At 42.8% G+C, this 17522-nt stretch overlaps 1 protein-coding gene and 1 long non-coding RNA gene across 5 annotated transcripts in view; one reads left to right on the top strand and one right to left on the bottom strand.

Annotated features, from left to right (window-relative positions):
* Positions 1–17522, top strand: part of MYLK (myosin light chain kinase) — a 279456-nt gene that overhangs the window by 115242 nt on the left and 146692 nt on the right. The window lies entirely within an intron of this gene.
* On the bottom strand, positions 8895–15093 carry LOC132683618 (uncharacterized). The gene is made up of 4 exons (XR_009612313.2): positions 14985–15093; positions 14252–14316; positions 9202–9357; positions 8895–9111 (listed from the first exon to the last, which is right to left on the bottom strand). It is a non-coding gene; the product is annotated as an uncharacterized LOC132683618 (long non-coding RNA).

Raw genomic sequence — 17522 nt, 5'->3', positions numbered from 1 at the left:
AGGTTAAGTCCAGGAAGGAGGGGAGACACTGGTCTCTGGAAGTGGTGAACATAATAGCCCAGTGCCGGTCAGCCACACACACATATAACCGGTGCTGGCACTTGACTAATGACTTACTTGGGGCAAAGCTCTTTTATAATGAAGTCAGGTCAGCCACCACTACACTTCTACCTGCTCATTTCCAGCAGCCAAGGTATGGCTATTGGAAGCTTGGGGTGAAATCTGGACATCTAGGTGCCTGAGTCATTGATGGAGATACTGTGTAGAGTGGTTTCTTACAAGAGGTCCATCAGAACCCACTGGGGCACTTGAAGTCTCCCACACCTTATCCCAAGGGGGTGAGACCAAGCAATTTGCATCTGAACACATTCACATCCCATACAGGTTATTCTTTAAGCCACCAAAGGGAGACCATTGGAAGCAAAGGTCATGACCTCAGGCTTTGCTTCATGTTGGGGAGCATGTGGGAATGGCCAAAGCAGTGGAAAAGGAGGTACAGTCTTCCTTCTGGGAATGATGTATCTGACAATTGAGAAGGTGTTCTCTCTCTTTTTTTAAAAAAATGTTTATTTATTTTTGAGACAGAAAGAGCACAAGCTGGGGAGCTGCAAAGAGAGAAGGGGACATCCGAAAAAGCAGGCTCTGCGCTGACAGCAGAGGGCCTGATGTGGGCCTTGAGCTCACGAACCACGAGATCATGATCTGAACTGAAGTCAGATAGATGCTCAACCAACTGAGCCACCCAGGCTCTCTGAGAAGATGTTCTCTTAATTGGTGGGCTGCTCAAGCACATGGTTGACTCATATAGATCAGTGGTTCTCACTGTACCTGCTTATCCACATGTATATACATTTAGTACATAAGCAGATACAGAGCATATCTGTGCCTTATACATAAAAAGGAAGATTTTTGCCTCTCCTCCCTAAACCCGATTTCACCCCCCTGGGGTGTACCCTCATACAAGATTAAGTTTTATAATGGTTAGAATCTTCGACTGGGATGGAGTTAAGGGATCAGAAAAGAGCAAAGGGAAAATATGGGGTAAGAATAGCACACAGAAATGAGTGCTCTACAGTTTGTGTAGTTGCAAAAGATGGGCTACTAATATGACTATAAGCTTCCTAAAAATCATGGTCAGGCGCGAGACCCATTTTGTCCTCAAAAAGTAAACCAGTTTCAGGGTGCATGTGTGGCTTAGTCGGCTAAGCATCTGACTCTTGATTTCAGCTCAGGTCATGATCTCATGGTTCGTGAATTCAGGCCCCATGATGAGCTCTGCACTGGCAATGCAGAGCCTGCTTGGGGTTCTCTCTCTCCCTCTCTCTTTGCCCCTCCCTCCCTCCCTCCCTCTCTCTTGCTCTCTCTCAAAATAAATAAATAAGCATTTAAAAAAAAAAGTAAACTGGTTGCTCAGGAGGTGCCATCACAGGACGTAAGTAGTAGGGGGGTCTCAAGATGGTGTGTGCCTATGGATATGTACGTACTTATCCTTGTGCAAATAAGGGGATCGATCTAGATTTTTAAAGCAGTGAGAGATGCTATTTGGGCAGAAGAATAGAGGACCCTGGCTCTGTCACAGTCCTCTCTCCTGTGATTCTCTCCTAAAACTCACCATGGTCATCTGCCCTGCCTTTTCCCAAACTGGCTCACCTGTTTTTCTTCACCTCATCTCCTTTGTGGCCCTGAGATCTCTCTGTTCTACATTCCTTCATGCTCCCTGAACCTCTCAGTGCCCCCAGTCAGGTGAGAGGTGTGGCCTCCAGAGGTAGAAGTTGTGGGGGGGGGGGGTGCGGTAAGTAGACAGAACTCCTGCTGTGGCTGAAGGCCATCAGTGCCTCTGGGAGGCCTAGTTCACCTTGACTTCTTCTTCAGGAAGAAGTGGCCAGCCCTGTGCTCATAAGCATGTGCTTGCCAAGGCTCAAATGGTCATAAAATGTCAGGGCAGGACACAGAGACCTCTGTGCATACCTTGTGCAGTGGGGCCGTGGGAGGAGTAGAAAGACCATGGGCTTTGCAGCCAGGACATCTGGGTTTGAATTTCTTCTACTTAGTTCTCTAAGTTTCACAGATGAGCTGGGAATTCCCATTCACATAATGGGAATTCCATAATTCCCATTTCACAGCATGATTGGGAGGGAGGGTTGATACAATAGAAGTGTGCCAGCACATAGTAGTTGCCTAATAAAATGATAGGCATTATATCAGTAATATGATCAGGATCACTGGTCTGCCATAACACCACTCTAAAAGTCTTGTTCTAAGAATGTTTTAAAGTAAAAATATAATATGCTATTTAAGAACATTTAGAAAAGCAAAAGTAGAAAAAAGCTTAAAACTACTTACTCATCGTTCCACCTTGCTATATTATAATTTTGTTTGATGGTTCTTGTGTTCCTTTGTTAAGCTGGGGGTTTCTTTTGTTGTCAAGGTAGGGGTAACTATAGGATTTATAGGGGCAGGTGCCAGACTTTATTTTGAATTCAGTCCCATCTTTTTGTAGCTGTAACCTTGGGTAATTTGCTTAGTTACTCTGGAAGTCACTTTCCTATCTGTAAATAGGAATACTACTACCCATATGGTGGCATTGTTTAAAGAAAGTATATTTGCTGCATATGTCATATAAATAAGTGCTTAATCACTGATAGTCATAATTAAAATCATTCATACTGTTTTGTATCCTGCTTTTTCAACCCAACACTTCGTTCTTCAAATCACTGTCAACATAATTTTAATGGCTAATATTCCATTAAATTCGACATACTACCATTTACTGAGACATTTCTCTACTGGTGGTTATTTAGATTATTTTTAATATTTCCTTTTACAAATTAAATTCTGATGAACATCTTTATATGAGGCTTTCAATGCCATATCCTGGGTTAGCTTAGTTTATAGTAGGGGGATTCGTGGAAGAAAGGCTTTGGGCATTTTTAAGTTCAAATGCTTTCCATTAGGCTAGTCTTCAGCTGGCACTGGCATCAGTGAGGGATGAGACAGCCCCAGTCTTTAGGACCCATCTGCTCCTGCATCTGTGTTGTGCACACTCTGTCCTCGTGGCATGCCCTTCTACCAGCATCTTCCTGCCTCACCTCTCAGTCTGGTTCTTCCCCGTCTCTGCCACACTTCTCTCCGAGCCAGAATCCTTCATTGGGCCTCAGTCTGCAACTGTCCTCTGGCTTCACCTCCTGGTGCTGGCTTCCCAGTCCTGGTTAATTTATCAATTTATTAATTTATATCGTTAATTTATTCAGTCACAAAAGAAGGACATGGTGCTCAATTATGCTCTCAAGAATACTCCTGTGGGAGTTGGGGAAGGGGCACTGGTGAAAAATCTTGTCAAAAGACTAAGTGGTATTGGAATAACTTTTTGATATCTGGAACCTTCTTGCCTGTGATCCTATTACTCCCCTGAAAGGCTACAGTGGAAAAAGCATGAACTTAGAGACCTTGTACAAATAACTTACTTACCTGCTTTGACCTTCATTTTCCTTACCTGTAGAATTAGCATAGTAATGCGGACCTTCCAGGGCTATTGGGAGGATTAAGTGAAATGATGTGCACAGTGAGGTCAAATGTCCATGCCCTCCATCCTGTGTAGCAGGAGGAAGAGTGGAAGGCCTTGGAAGGCCTGTGCTGTGGTCTTTGTGACCCTGCAAAAGTGTTAGAACCCCAGCCTGACCTGCTTGTATGTTGCTTAGGAGAGGAGCTGAGAAGTGACAGGAAAAAGGTTTCGTGTGCAGTTCATGAGTTAAGAGAATATCACTTAATTGTGGGCTTGATGGAAAACATTATGTGAAGTTGGTTTAGATCTTTCCAGAGGTCTGCCAGCAACCTCAGAAGTGGAGCCTTATTGAAAACAGCTGGGGAGGAGGTTGGCGCCCAGCCTCTCCTTGCTTTTCCATGCCCCAGAGCTGTCTTGCTCTGTGGACAGAGCTCAGCCCCAGGACTCTGCCAAGGGCCCTGGCAGCCTCAGCTGGGGACAGGCGGTGGCTCTGCCCAGCTGCAGACTCCAGCTTAAAGGTTGAAACCAGTTAAACCACAGAGGATTTGGCTAGGACTGCCAGTTAGTATTTCTTTCAGGGCTTGGAGTTAACCACTGACTTGAGTCCTTGCAGGATGAGTTAACTATTGTGAGGTTCTCTGGGCAGAGGCGAGGGCTGCCTGCTGGGCGAGTGGCACATGGACTCCATTGTCCTTTGAAGTCCTCTGAGCTGTCCTGCTGGGCTCCAGCTAGGGAATGAGGACGCTGTTCCAGGCACCCATGTGGAAGCCACCCCGCCCACCGCTGTGAAGGGCCTTCCATGGAGCACGCTGCCTGCTCTGCTACAGCCAGAGCCCATTTGGTCTCATTCCAAATGGTCACCAGCCATGCTGACTTCAGCCAAATTTTCATAAAGGATGGTGTGTCATTCTCTCAGCCTTCCTTTCTGAGGGGACTCACAGCTAGTCTCTTTTTTTATTTAGTCTCATCAAAATGTGCTCCTAGCAAATTTGAACCTAAGTTGTTCAACTTTTTTGGTGCTTTGAAAGTAGAATATATTCATTGTAAAAGTAAAAATTGAAAATACGGAAAACATGGAAAAGCAAATAATCCCACCACTAGAGATAATAGCTTTTACATTTTTGTAGATTTCCTGCTAATTTTTTTCTTTTATAACAGGAAGAAAGTATGTGATTATTAAATGACATCTTATCCATATTAAAAAACTATAGTTTGTAAGCTCCCTTTTTACTTTTTAATGAACATTTTCATACATGCCTCAAGATTATAATTTTTAGCAATGTATATAGTATTTTACCTTCTTGTATTGTAATTATTTTATTTTGTTTTATTTTATTTTATTATTTTTTTAACATTTATTTATTTTTGGGACAGAGAGAGACAGAGCATGAACGGGGGAGGGGCAGAGAGAGAGGGAGACACAGAATCAGAAGCAGGCTCCAGGCTCTGAGCCATCAGCCCAGAGCCTGATGTGGGGCTCGAACTCACGGACCACGAGATCGTGACCTGAGCTGAAGTCGGACGCTTAACCGACTGAGCCACCCAGGCGCCCCATGTATTGTAATTATTTTAAATAGACTGTATTAGGCTTTGGATTTCTAGTATTTAATCTTTTAAATAACTTAAACTTACATCCATTTTCCAGGACATCTTTGATAATTCCTAAGGCAGATAATAGACTTAGTGAATCTTGTTAAGTCTTATGATAGCTATTTCCAAACTGTTAAGGTAGCCATATGCAATCAGCATGACTATGCTAATCTTATAAGAAAGAAAAATGAAGATCAGATTATTACCCTCACATCAGTAACATTTAAAAATTTAACTTTCCCCGACTCTCATAAGTATTAGTAATCACTTTAATTATTAACACACTTTAATCAAAGATATTACATTTTATTTTACATTTGCTTGCTGCCTTTAAATTAAACATTTCTTTGTATATTTGGCTGCCTCATGAACTTCTTGGTAATATCCTTTACTTTTCCCATTATGTGTTCTTTTTATTTAGACATATAGACATTTTATATATGGAGGATCTCCACCTTTGTATTCTGTATATAATTTAGATATTTTTAGTTTGATTACCTTTTAATTCTGGTCATGGCTTTACTTTTGTACAAAGGTTTAAATTTATGTAGTCACATATCTTAAAATTTTTTTTCAATATATGAAGTTTATTGTCAAATTGGTTTCCATACAACACCCAGTGCTCATCCCAAAAGGTGCCCTCCTCAATACCCATCACCCACCCTCCCCTCCCTCCCACCCCCCTCAACCCTCAGTTTGTTCTCAGTTTTTAAGAGTCTCTTATGCTTTGGCTCTCTTCCACTCTAACCTCTTTTTTTTTTTTTTTTTTTTTCCTTCCCCTACCCCATGGGTTTCTGTTAAGTTTCTCAAGATCCACATAAGAGTGAAACCATATGGCATCTGTCTTTCTCTGTATGGCTTATTTCACTTAGCATCACACTCTCCAGTTCCATCCATGTTGCTACAAAGGGCCATATTTCATTCTTTCTCATTGCCACGTAGTACTCCATTGTGTATATAAACCACAATTTCTTTATCCATTCATCAGTTGATGGACATTTAGGCTCTTTCCATAATTTGGCTATTGTTGAGAGTGCTGCTATAAACATTGGGGTACAAGTGCCCCTATGCATCAGTACTCCTGTATCCCTTGGGTAAATTCCTAGCAGTGCTATTGCTGGGTCATAGGGTAGGTCTATTTTTAATTTTTTGAGGAACCTCCACACTGTTTTCCAGAGTGGCTGCACCAATTTGCATTCCCACCAACAGTGCAAGAGGGTTCCCATTTCTCCACATCCTTTCCAGCATCTGTAGTCTCCTGACTTGTTCATTTTGGCCACTCTGACTGGCGTGAGGTGATATTTGAGTGTGGTTTTGATTTCTATTTCCCTGATGAGGAGTGATGTTGAGCATTCTTAAATTTTTTTTTAACATTTATTCATTGTTTTGAGAGACAGAGAGAGCCAGAGCATGAGTGGAGGAGGGGCAGAGAGAGAGGGAGACACAGAATCTGAAGCAGGCTCCAGGCTCTGAGCTGTCAGCACAGAGCCCGATGCAGGGCTCGAACCCACAAACTGTGAGATCATGACCTGAGCTGAAGTCAGACGCTTAACTGACTGAGCCACCCAGGCACCCTTGTAGTTACATATCTTTATGGGTTCTGCCGTTAGTGTCAAGCTTGGGATCTCTAAGATTATATCTGCATTTCTTTTCATTTTTTTTTACTTTTAATATTTTATTTCAACCAAAATGGATGTTTCTATGTATAGTGTGAGGCAGGGATCTGACTAAGATTTTTTTCAAGTGATCCATATTTAATAATCCAATTTTTCCCATTAATTTGAAGCCACTTTTATCATATACTAAAGTCTCATGTATAAACTTTGTTTTAGGATTTTCTGGACTGTTTTACTAACCACTATGTATACTCTTGTATCAGAACCAAAATGGTTTTTATTATTATAGCTTTTTAACATTTCCATATCTAATAGCATAATCCCACTGATTACTTTGAAACCAAGGGCAAAGTACTTTTCATTATTGATTCAAAACATACGTTGTTTAGAAAGTTTTGAAACTGTCATTATATGGGAACTTTGCACTTACTAAGTTTATTCCTAGATGAAGTGTGTGTGTGTGTGTGTGTGTGTGTACTTTTTCTAACTGGTAATAGTTACTACACATGAAAACAGTCTTACTTTTTGAGTAGTTAGTTTATAACGGATAAAGCCAATATCAGAGATATATGTGTAGACTTTAATGCTTTTATTATTGAACAAAAAAAATACTAAAAATTAATGAACCATGCTTTCAACTCATAAAATCAAAGAATAGAACAAACTGAAGAAAAACAGAAACAAGATATTTATACAGAAGAAGTAAGTTCATTGTGAAGTAGGAAAATGATATTAATTAATAAATTTAAGGACTATTCTTGGCAATATGACATAGGTAAACCTAACCAGGCCAACCAAAGAAAAACACAAAATGTAGAAATGAGACTCTAACCACTGATCTGGAGTTGACAAAAATGACATTTTCATGTTTAACTTTGATAATACACTTGAAAATCTTGAAAGAAACAGATTTTTCGAAGAAAATAGGAGCTGCCAAAATTGACTAAAAAAGAAATTGAAAACGTGAAAAGTTTCGTGGAAGAAACTGGAAAGGTTGAGGAAATACATCCTGAAAAGATGCTAGACCAGATAGTTTCATGAGTGAGTTTATGAAACCCTTCAAGGAATGCGTCATTCTAAGCTCTGTATTTGTAGCACAAAGGTTATTTATGTTGCAAATGGAATATTTCTTTCATGTCCTCTCTCACCTTAATGCATTCAGTTCCATTAAATTCTTAGAAAACTGGGACTTGGGTTGGAAGGTATCCCTGACTGACAACATCCCAGCCAGATGGTTCTCTAGCCTCCTTATGGACGCTTGTGCAGGTGGGGATCTACCATGTTACATTTATGTTATCCCTCCTTGTATGAGCCTAAATCTGCCTGCCTACATGATGGACCCATATATCCCTGTTCTGTCCTCTGGAGCTGCACAACACAGAGAGTCTGTTAGATAAGAGCTCTTCATATATTAAAAACAGATACGCTCTTATTTGGTGTGTTTTATTTCAGGCTAAGTATATCTACTTCCATCAGTTAATCTCTATGTTCCTTCAGTAAATTTCTGTTGAACACCTGCAAGGTGCCAGCAGGGCAGTGACCACTTTGCAGATCATGAGCCCCTTCATCAGTGTCCCATTAATGTGTGGCACCTGTATCTGGTGGTCAGGCTGAATGGGACTGCCTTCTCCTTATTTGGACACTGTGCTTTGTTAGTGGCTTGAGAGTGAGTAACATTTAGGAGACTTTGGCCCAGCTCCTTTTACACGTGAGCTACCGCCACCTCAGATTTTGCCTAGTGGAGGATTTAGAACCTTCACATGACTTGTTCTCTTTTCATTTCTATTTATTTGGACCTTTGGTCCTTTAGAATGTTGATTCTGTTAGCTAACATGTTATGCTCTGCAGCTCTCTGGGGGCCAGTATTGATGCCAACTTCAGTTCTCCTGAGCAGACTTGTGTAATCTTCATTCAAGTAATTAATAAAAATGTTGATGCAAGGGAGAAATATGGAGTCCTGGGACCTACCAAAGAGACTGTGTCATTAATTTAAAAATACATATTATTGATCACCTAGTGTGTGCCAAGCAGAGTGCTAGCAGTTGGTGATTCATCGGTGAACCAAACCGTTATAGTTCTTTCTGGGGGCAGCAGATACAGCCTATTGCTGGGACAGATGAGAGTAACCATGCATAGAATGAATGATACAGTGTGATAAGACCCTGAAGGAAGAACACACAGTGCCATGAGAACATAACAGCATGACCTCATTTGGGAAATCAAGAAAGGTGTCTCTGAAATGACACTTGAGCTGGGAGAGAAGAGAGATCAGCCAACCATCCATCCACTCAGTAGTGGATTTAGTAGTCATGCTGGGTATGGAGAGAACTTCAAAAGAGGTGTAATGTCTAGTTCCCCCTCTTGAGTAACTCACAGTCTTACAGGGAGTGGTGCCAAATGTGCCTGGAATAAACAAAATCATAACCTGTGTTAGTGGTAAAGGTGCTGTCATCCCAGATTGTTATGAGCCATTCTGACTTAAAGTATTCTCACTTTTTCCAGTAAAGTCATCCAGCTATCCTTGGAGTTCCAATATTTTGATGTTGAAACTTTTATAACACCGACTCCTTCTTGCACCTGGAGGCTGCCCATAAATCACTTGTCAGATAATGCGTCCTGATTCTATGGAAAATATGGTCACCGTGCTTGCTGTGGGGCAGAAAGAAATATGAAAGGTGATGTAATGGCAATTGGTTGCCCCAGATTTTCTGAGATAGGCCTGATTTTAAACGGTCTGTTTTGAGATCAGATAAATGTCTGCTGGCTTTAAAAATGTAATCCCTTTAGATAATAGTGTAGGTGCAGGAAGTTGGGAGGTGGGGGAGATCAGAGGGGGCTGGATAGTTGGAGAGGCTTTCTAGAGAGGGAGGGAGTGGTCCTAGGGGAGTGGCAGAGGGGAGGGATGGAGCATCTTGGACTTTCTCCTCACTTGGTTCTACTAGCCGTGCACATTGCTAGGGTGTCTGTCGTATTCACCTAGCAGTGTATGGTGTGTGCTTTTGAAAGGGCAAAATTAGGAGGGTAAAGCTGATGTGTGACACATCCTATATGCAAATATAAAAACTATAGTTATCTCCTTTTGCAAATGGGAGATAACAGAGAATTGGTTGTATTGACATTTAGCTCTGACTTTGGGATATTTTTCTGGGCTTTATAAATAATTACTACCTACTGAGAGACAGAGCTCTGTCCCCAGTATCCAATCTGCAGGTATGTTTGGAGAACTAGGCCCTCTTGTGGCCAGGGGTTAGGAGTAGCAGTGGTCTGAGCCCTGAGTGCTGTTAGGGGTCTTTGACTTAGAGCAGGCCTTGGTGAGTCGCGCAAGTCAGACTTCCCTGTGTTCCATGGGTCTTCCCCTCAGATGACCCAGCAGGGCAGTCAGAGCCGAGAATTCTCTCTGCCATGGCCCGCATTCGTGGCTTGCACCCTGGTGGCAGATCCTGCCAGGGGCAGCAAAATCAGTTCAAAAGAAGCTGAGTGAGGGCCAAAGCAACATTGGTTTTTTCCATTTCTCCTTGTCCAGCAAAAAGAAGGAAAAAAATACCGACTTTGGAAATGGGACCCTGGCCCTGGACCCAGCTGTGAGGCTCTTAAAACAGAAAACGGCTTTGGAATAAACAGTGCTCTCATGCTTGCGTCCTGCAGCTCTCTGGGGGCCAGGAGTTCTGGGGCCCCAGGCGTGCCCATTCCTTCTAGGCTGTAGACTGGCCTGGCTCCCCTCTGTCTCCGGGGCAGGAACCCCCTGACTTGTTCAGGCTGCAGCAGGCTTGGTGGAGGGGGCAGGGAGTGTTACAGGAATTCCCAGAGTCTGGGGGCTCCCTGAGAAGGTGAGTGGTGTGGGTAGAAGGAGCTAAGCTTTTCTGGAATAACGTGGGCTCTCTAGGGACATAACAAGTTTACAGATCCTTTTCCCATACCCAACCTGAAGATGACCTTTTTTAACAAACAACAGAAAGTATGAACCAAGCAATTTCTCAGGAGCCCCCAGGACCACTCCCAACAGTCGGCTTCCCCCCAAAACATCCCATCAGCACATTCTTCCCTAGAACTTGCTTCTCCTGCCACTTCCTGCCACTCCCCAGGGGACCAACCCCACCCATCTTTACCTCTTCCCCACCCCTCTTGTCAGGCCTGGAGGTGACTATGGCTGACTTGCTTCATTCAGTAAAGGCCTTATGTAGGGTGACCCTGGTGCCTGCCAGCGTGTCTAACAGCTGCTTGGACTGCACCTGGAATTCTCTCAGCTGGTTGGCCTCAGCAGTTACATACACTGAGGTGGGGGCAAGCCCTGCCTACAGACTCCTTAACCCACATTAGTAACAAGAGCTTTTATGTAACGGTGGCACTGTTTTTATTTGTTCCAGTTCTCTGTGACAAGAAAAGGAGAGCAGATGCTCCAGCTTTCTGTAGATGTCTGTTCACCATCCTTCTTGGATTAGGGATGTTCTAGGGGTTGGGGAAGAAGGCCTATTTGGGCTGCAGCACCCCCCGCATAGCAAACCTTTGAGCTTCTCTTACAGTAATCTTGGAAATGGACTGGCTGTGAATCCCTCTCTAACAGCTGGGGGTTGTTTAGGCCAAAGCAGGATCCACTGACCCTGTTCACTGGCTCTGGGGGTGTAGGAGGCACCTAGACTTCTAGGCAATGACTATAGCTGCCATTTGCAGGGCTGGCCTCCTCTGGGGACGAACATACTTGGTACCAGCTCAGCTGGGCCCCAGTCCCTCTGGATCCCTGAGGATCACATAGGCGAAAGGGACATTGGCAGGTTGGGGGAGGGGGAGAAAGTTTGAATTTTGTTTTGACTAAATAACTGGGCAGCATTTCCCCTCCATTTTTTCTAGATGCTTCTTCAGAAATAAATTTCAGTGGCTTGGACTGGGAAGTCTAAATCTGCTGTAAATGAGTGTTTTGAACTAGGATTCAAACCCCTCTGATATTCCCCTGCCCCCAACACGCCCCCAACACACACCCAGTGAAGCACCACATGCACAGGCATGCTCACAGTAGGACCTCATTTGAGGGTCTTGGCAGTTGTGTCTTCTCTCTTTCCTGTGTCCCCTGGAGTCCTGCCCTGAAATTCCTGAGCTTGTGTAAGAACTTCACCTCGGACTAGATCAAGCCAAAATAGCTGCCCTGGTTATACCGGAACTGTCTGTGGAGGGACATTCAGAGAACTGGAGGGAGCCCCAGGGCTCTGCTGGCCTGCACCTGCACCGCCCCGCCTGGGATCCTCCTTGGTTCAGGAGTCACCTCTGCTGGCCCATCCCAGCATGGGGTCCCTGAGGGGCTGCCAGAAGGATCAGCAGAGCTACTGGGGACCATCTGGCTTCTGGTAAAGCTTGAATGGCTTGTTCTAGGGACCCAGCCCTTTCAGTCGCCCAGCCCAGCTCCCTTGGAGCACAGCACTGTGTTGAGAGGTGGCCTGGGATTCCTGCTGTAGTAACCACAATGATCCTCCCTCTCTACATGCTCCCACAGTCCTCCACACAAGCCTCTCTCAGGGCGCTGTCTATGCTCTGACAGGTTGCACACCCCTGTCATCCAGCACACCGGGAGCCACTCCTGGCTGGAGAACTTGCTGTATTCATCTTACTGCCTGGCCCAGAGAGAAAGCCTATGTGGGTAAGGACAGAGTGAGGCAGAACTAGGCAGGGACCAGGTCGTGCAGGGCCTTGTGAGCCATAGTGACTGGATTTTATTCTAGTGCAATAAGAAGCCATTGGAAAATTTTTAAATAGAGAAGTAACTTTGGTCTCAATTACATTTTTTAAACTTTTATTTCTTGATTTTAATACTTAAAGCTATTGTGTTACAGGCAATGTAGTGTTTGGCAAAGGGATACACCTATAGGTATTTGAAACAAAACAATTCAGAAATAAGTCTACATACATATGACTCATTGATTTTTTTTTTATTGTGTAAAATATACATAGCATAAAGTTGACCATTTTAACCATGCTTAAATGTCCCATTCAGCGGCATTAAGTGCATTCACACTGCTGTGCAACTGTCCCCACCACCCATTCTCCCAAACTTTTTTCATCTTAGAAACCTGAAACTCTGTACCTATTAATAATAATTCCGCATGCCCCCTCCTCCTACCCCCAGCAACCACCGTTGTGTTTTCTGACTACTCTGGGTACCTCCTAAAAGTAGAATCAAGCAGTATTTGTTCTTTAGTGACTGGCTTACTTCATTCAGCCTGATGCCTTCAGGGTTCATTCATTGTATTGTGTATCAGAATTTCCTTCCTTTCTAGGGCTGAATAATATTCCATCCTATGTGTGTACCACCTTTTTTTTTTTTTTTTTTTTTACCACCTTTTGTTTTATGCATTCATCTATTGATGGAAACCAGGGTTGCTGCCTTCTTTTGTCTATTGTGAATGATGCTGCTACGAACGTGGTTGTGCAAATAACCATTCAAGTCCTGGTTTTCAGTTCTTTAGGGTTTATACTCACAAGTGGAATTGCTGAATTATATGGTAGTTATATTTTTAATTTTTTGAGGACCCTCCATACTTTTTTTCCACAGCAGCTACGCCATTTTACATTCCCCCCAACAGTGCGCATCCCCCCACAATATTCCCCCCAACATTCCCCCCAACAGTGCACAGGGCTCCAGTTTCTCCTTGCCAACACTTGTTATTTTCTGTGTTTTTTTTTTATAATGGCCATCCTTAAAATGTGCTTTTATAAAAAAGAAAATGGAAACTTGTAAAATTATGGCAACATAAACAAAAGCAGATGAAAGAAGTCAACAGGTTGATGGACAATGGAAAGTGAATAGATGACTGACTGGCTTTGGCTTCAGCATTTTGTGTTGTGCAGTGCCTGTGGTTAGGGGAATGGACAACAAGAAAAATAAGCTAGGTTGTGCCAGAAAATTCCTAAAGGGCTGAGGAATTGGAGGCATCAAGTACTTTCAAAGCCTGGGTTGTGTAGTGAAGCTGAAAACTGGAGGGTTGATTAAAAGTCTAATAAGAATCAATTAGGCCTGGATCCCCTCCTGTGCTCTGTGCACCAGACCACTACTCCTTCTCTACACTCTGAAAGACCAAAGGTTCTCTATGGAGAGACTGAACCTGACCAACTCTCAACTCCTGGACACAAGGCCCAGCTGAAGCCAGAGGTCTATGGGCAAGTCAGTATACTAAATAAGAGCCTCATGGCCTTCCCTCATTCCCAGTGCTCAATGCTGGTAGACAGATGTAATTACCATGTCCCCATCACCACCATCAAAGCAGCAAATGGGAAGATTCTTCTTTGTGGAAACAGATCATCTCGAGAGAGAATTTCCACAAAAATTGACAGTTGAGGGTTTTTACCACTTTACTGGGAGGCCCAACAAGTTGCCAAGGCCCCACCTGTGTGCATGGAGCTTTTTAATTTCTTCACTTATACATATGAACATCAGTGGAGGATCATCAGATGTTCAAGGGAAGCCTCTGTTAGGAAAGAGACAAAAAGAACCAAGAAAGGAACCAGATAGAAATAGAGGCCACAAAAAACAGAAGACTTTGAAGAAATTTAATCTCACCTTAGAGATAAGATGTTGCTTCCATTAAACAAGAAGAGGCTATTATTCAAAACAGCTTTGAAAAACTGAAAAAGAAAGAGTTTTTTGAAGTTAATGAAGCCAAAATAATAACTTCAATAGACTGGAAAATAAAATTGAGCATATCTCCTGGAGAAAACAAAAATAAGGAAGAAGGAAATAAGTGAGAAAAAAAAAGAAATGTAGAGGGTCAACTAATTGGGCTAATATCCAACTCATAAGAGTTCTAGAAAAAGAACATTTAAAAAAAACACAGTGGAGCCAGAATTGTCAAAACACAAATTCCTAAAAATCGAAAGACAAAGTTTACCAATAATGAGGAGACAATTACCAAAGATCCAATATGAGTGAACAGAGAAGGCACCCACACAGGGCCGCCTGGGTGGCTGAGATTGTTAAGTGTCAGACTTAGGCTCAGCTCATGATCTCCCAGTTTGTGATTTTGAGCTTTTTGCATCAGGCTTTTTGCTGTCAGCACAGAGGCTGCTTGGGATCCTCTATCTCCCTCTCTCTTTGCTCCTTCTCTCTCTCTCTCTCTCTCTCAAAAGTAAGTAAACATTTTTAAAAAGAGAGAAAGCACTCACACAAAGGCAAATCTCCATGACATTTTAGACTGTCAGAGATAAAAGGGAAGATTCTAAAAGTTTAGAAGTAAAACATACACACATGTGCGTGTGCAGCACATCAGAGATGAGCAATCGGTGTGGCACTGTACCTGTCAGTAGCGACACTGGATGCCAGCGACATTGCTTTCAAATGCCATGAAATAATACCTTCAAAATGTTGAAGAAAAAATTTTTTTCCATTTAGAATTCCATTCCTAGATGAACTGTAAGTTGAGCATAAAGTTAGAATATTGACACTCAAAAATGCCAGCTTTAAAAATTGTAACCTTCTATGCATTCATTCTTAAGAAACCACTGGAAGAGGATATATTCAGTCAAAATGTTGATAGACACCAGGAAATGTCCAAGAGATGGGGAAGGACCACTATCCATCAGGCTTAGAAAGCATCCAGTTAAGATTGGAGGAGGAGGACAAAATATTCCAGGAAGGATATCTCCAAAGGAGAACAAAATCAAAGCAAGTGGTGAATTAATTATCTGATGTGTTTGATCATTACTGAGAAGAAGTATATAGTTCTCCTAAGAAGTTGAGGTTCTTAAAAAAGCTAAGAAAAACAAAAGTATGGCAGTTATTAACCCTAGAAAAAATGAAAAGTTCAAAACATTTAATTGTAATATACTCTGCAACTGGACAGTGAGCAAAGTTGAAATGAAAAAGTACTATACATTGACATAAAAAATATGTGATGTTATTATTGGAGGTTAGGGGAGGTGTTTAAGGGGGAGGGGGATTTGAGAGCTAAAAGCTCAGATTCCATACAGAGAAGTTAGGAAATAATCCCTAAGATTAAAAAGAATAAAGTAGTAGTTATGTATGGCTGTTGTTTAGAAATATGGGAGAAAATACCAGAAGAAATGGCAGCAAGAGTTGAAGATGATTCTCTAAAGGAGGTAGAAATTGGGGGTGGGAGGGGTGGAGCAGAGGCTTGCTTTTTTGTTGTTGTTGTTGTTGTTATGACTTCTAGTACCAACCGATATTTTGGTCATGTACGTGTATTGTCTTGGTAACAATAAAACCATTAAAAAAAAAAAACATGTTTGGGGAAAAAAAAAAAAAGCAAAACATGTTTGATTGTGTTTTTCTGCCCGACAGGCAGTCAGACACTGACATTGAACAAGGAGCAACTTTGGACTCCTTACCTGGCATGATTCTCTATGCGGATCAGGATACTTTGGGGCAACTGGGGCCTGGAGAGGACATTCTGCCATAAAGTAGCAAGCTCCTATGTCTGCTCTCTGCCCCTTGTACCGGGTGTTTTCTGACAGTATCGCAGAGACACTCTCCTGGCCATATTGATGCAGACAGCCTGAAAGGTCCACTTTCAAAACCCCACCTGCTCCCTCCCTTCCTCACAGCCTGCCAGCTGGGAGAATCCAGGCAGAATGCACGCTTTGTGTGGTAACGTGTATGTGGAGCAGGTGTTGGGTCACAGGGGCAGCCTGGAGAGACTAAAAATTGGAAATCAAGCCAAGGGGACCAAGTCAAGAGGTTTTGGGGTTGTTGGGACCCTCGGCTCATTTTTGCCCACTTCTGCTTTATACGGAATACTTCATATTCTCAGAGGGTCCTCATCATACAGGACCTTTCCGGTATGACCTGTGGCCAGTTTTAGAGTCTTGTGGTATCTGGGCTCTGCTCTTTGAGGGGCAAGGAGGCATTGCCAAATGGTCTGCGTATTGTTTGGGGAGCAGTCCCGAGATGCATCTGTTCTGCCAGTGAGGTATGTCTGTCTCTCCTTCCAGGTCCAGCCACGACTGGCTAGAAACTCCAGATTTATTACCCCAGATTTATTTCCTTTCTGACACTCACCCATGCCCTTGAAATTCCAGGCCTGCATTAGTCAGTGAGGCAGAAATCAGGGTCTCTGTCTCCAGGGTCCACGTGGTGTTACAGGAGTGGAATGGTGGTGCAGTCAAAAGTACAGACTGCGTGTTTGTTGTGAGATGTGCTCTGTGATGCTACATAAGAACAGTGATCGCTTCTCAAGTAAATATAATAAGTCCATTCAACTAAAGCAGAAGCTGTTCTCAAAGTATTAGGTTTTTATCTAATTGAGAGTGTAACACCTTGAGGGTGTCTTTAAGGATGTGAGTTGTATAGGACGAAGCCCAGCAAGCCTGAAGGTTTACAAGTATGCATGTTTCTTAGGGCATTTTCACACTGTCAATAAAGCTGGGAGCTGAATGGGTTCTGGGGTACCTTACTGTGAAGAATTATTTACTCTGAGGAGAAGAGAGAGATCTAACTTGTAGACTTTCTTAATGTGCTTATCTCATTTGATCATTAACTTTTCCATGCAAGTGGATACTGGTATCATCCCATCGTACAACTGTGTAAACTGAGGGCCACATAAGTTAAATAACTTGGCCCAGGTTAGGCAGCTGGTAATCGGTGCAGGCAGCATTCATACACAGATGTGTCTGATTCCAGAGACTGTATGCCTTCCCAAATTAGGACTCTTGTTTGCAAGTGACAGAAACCACCTCTACCTGGGCTAAGCAAAAGAGATCAGTTGTCTTATACAACTGAGTGAATCCTGAGTCCAACACAGTTCAGTCAGGCAAGGTCTCCATCTCTTTTCTTCACTGTGCATGTAATGTCTTATTCAGCAGGTGACTTCCTCTTC

The sequence above is a fragment of the Panthera onca genome, chromosome C2, assembly GCF_046562875.1.
Source record: "Panthera onca isolate mPanOnc1 chromosome C2, mPanOnc1 haplotype 2, whole genome shotgun sequence".
NCBI lineage: Eukaryota > Metazoa > Chordata > Mammalia > Carnivora > Felidae > Panthera > Panthera onca.
This window is presented reverse-complemented; position numbering and strand designations above follow the sequence as displayed.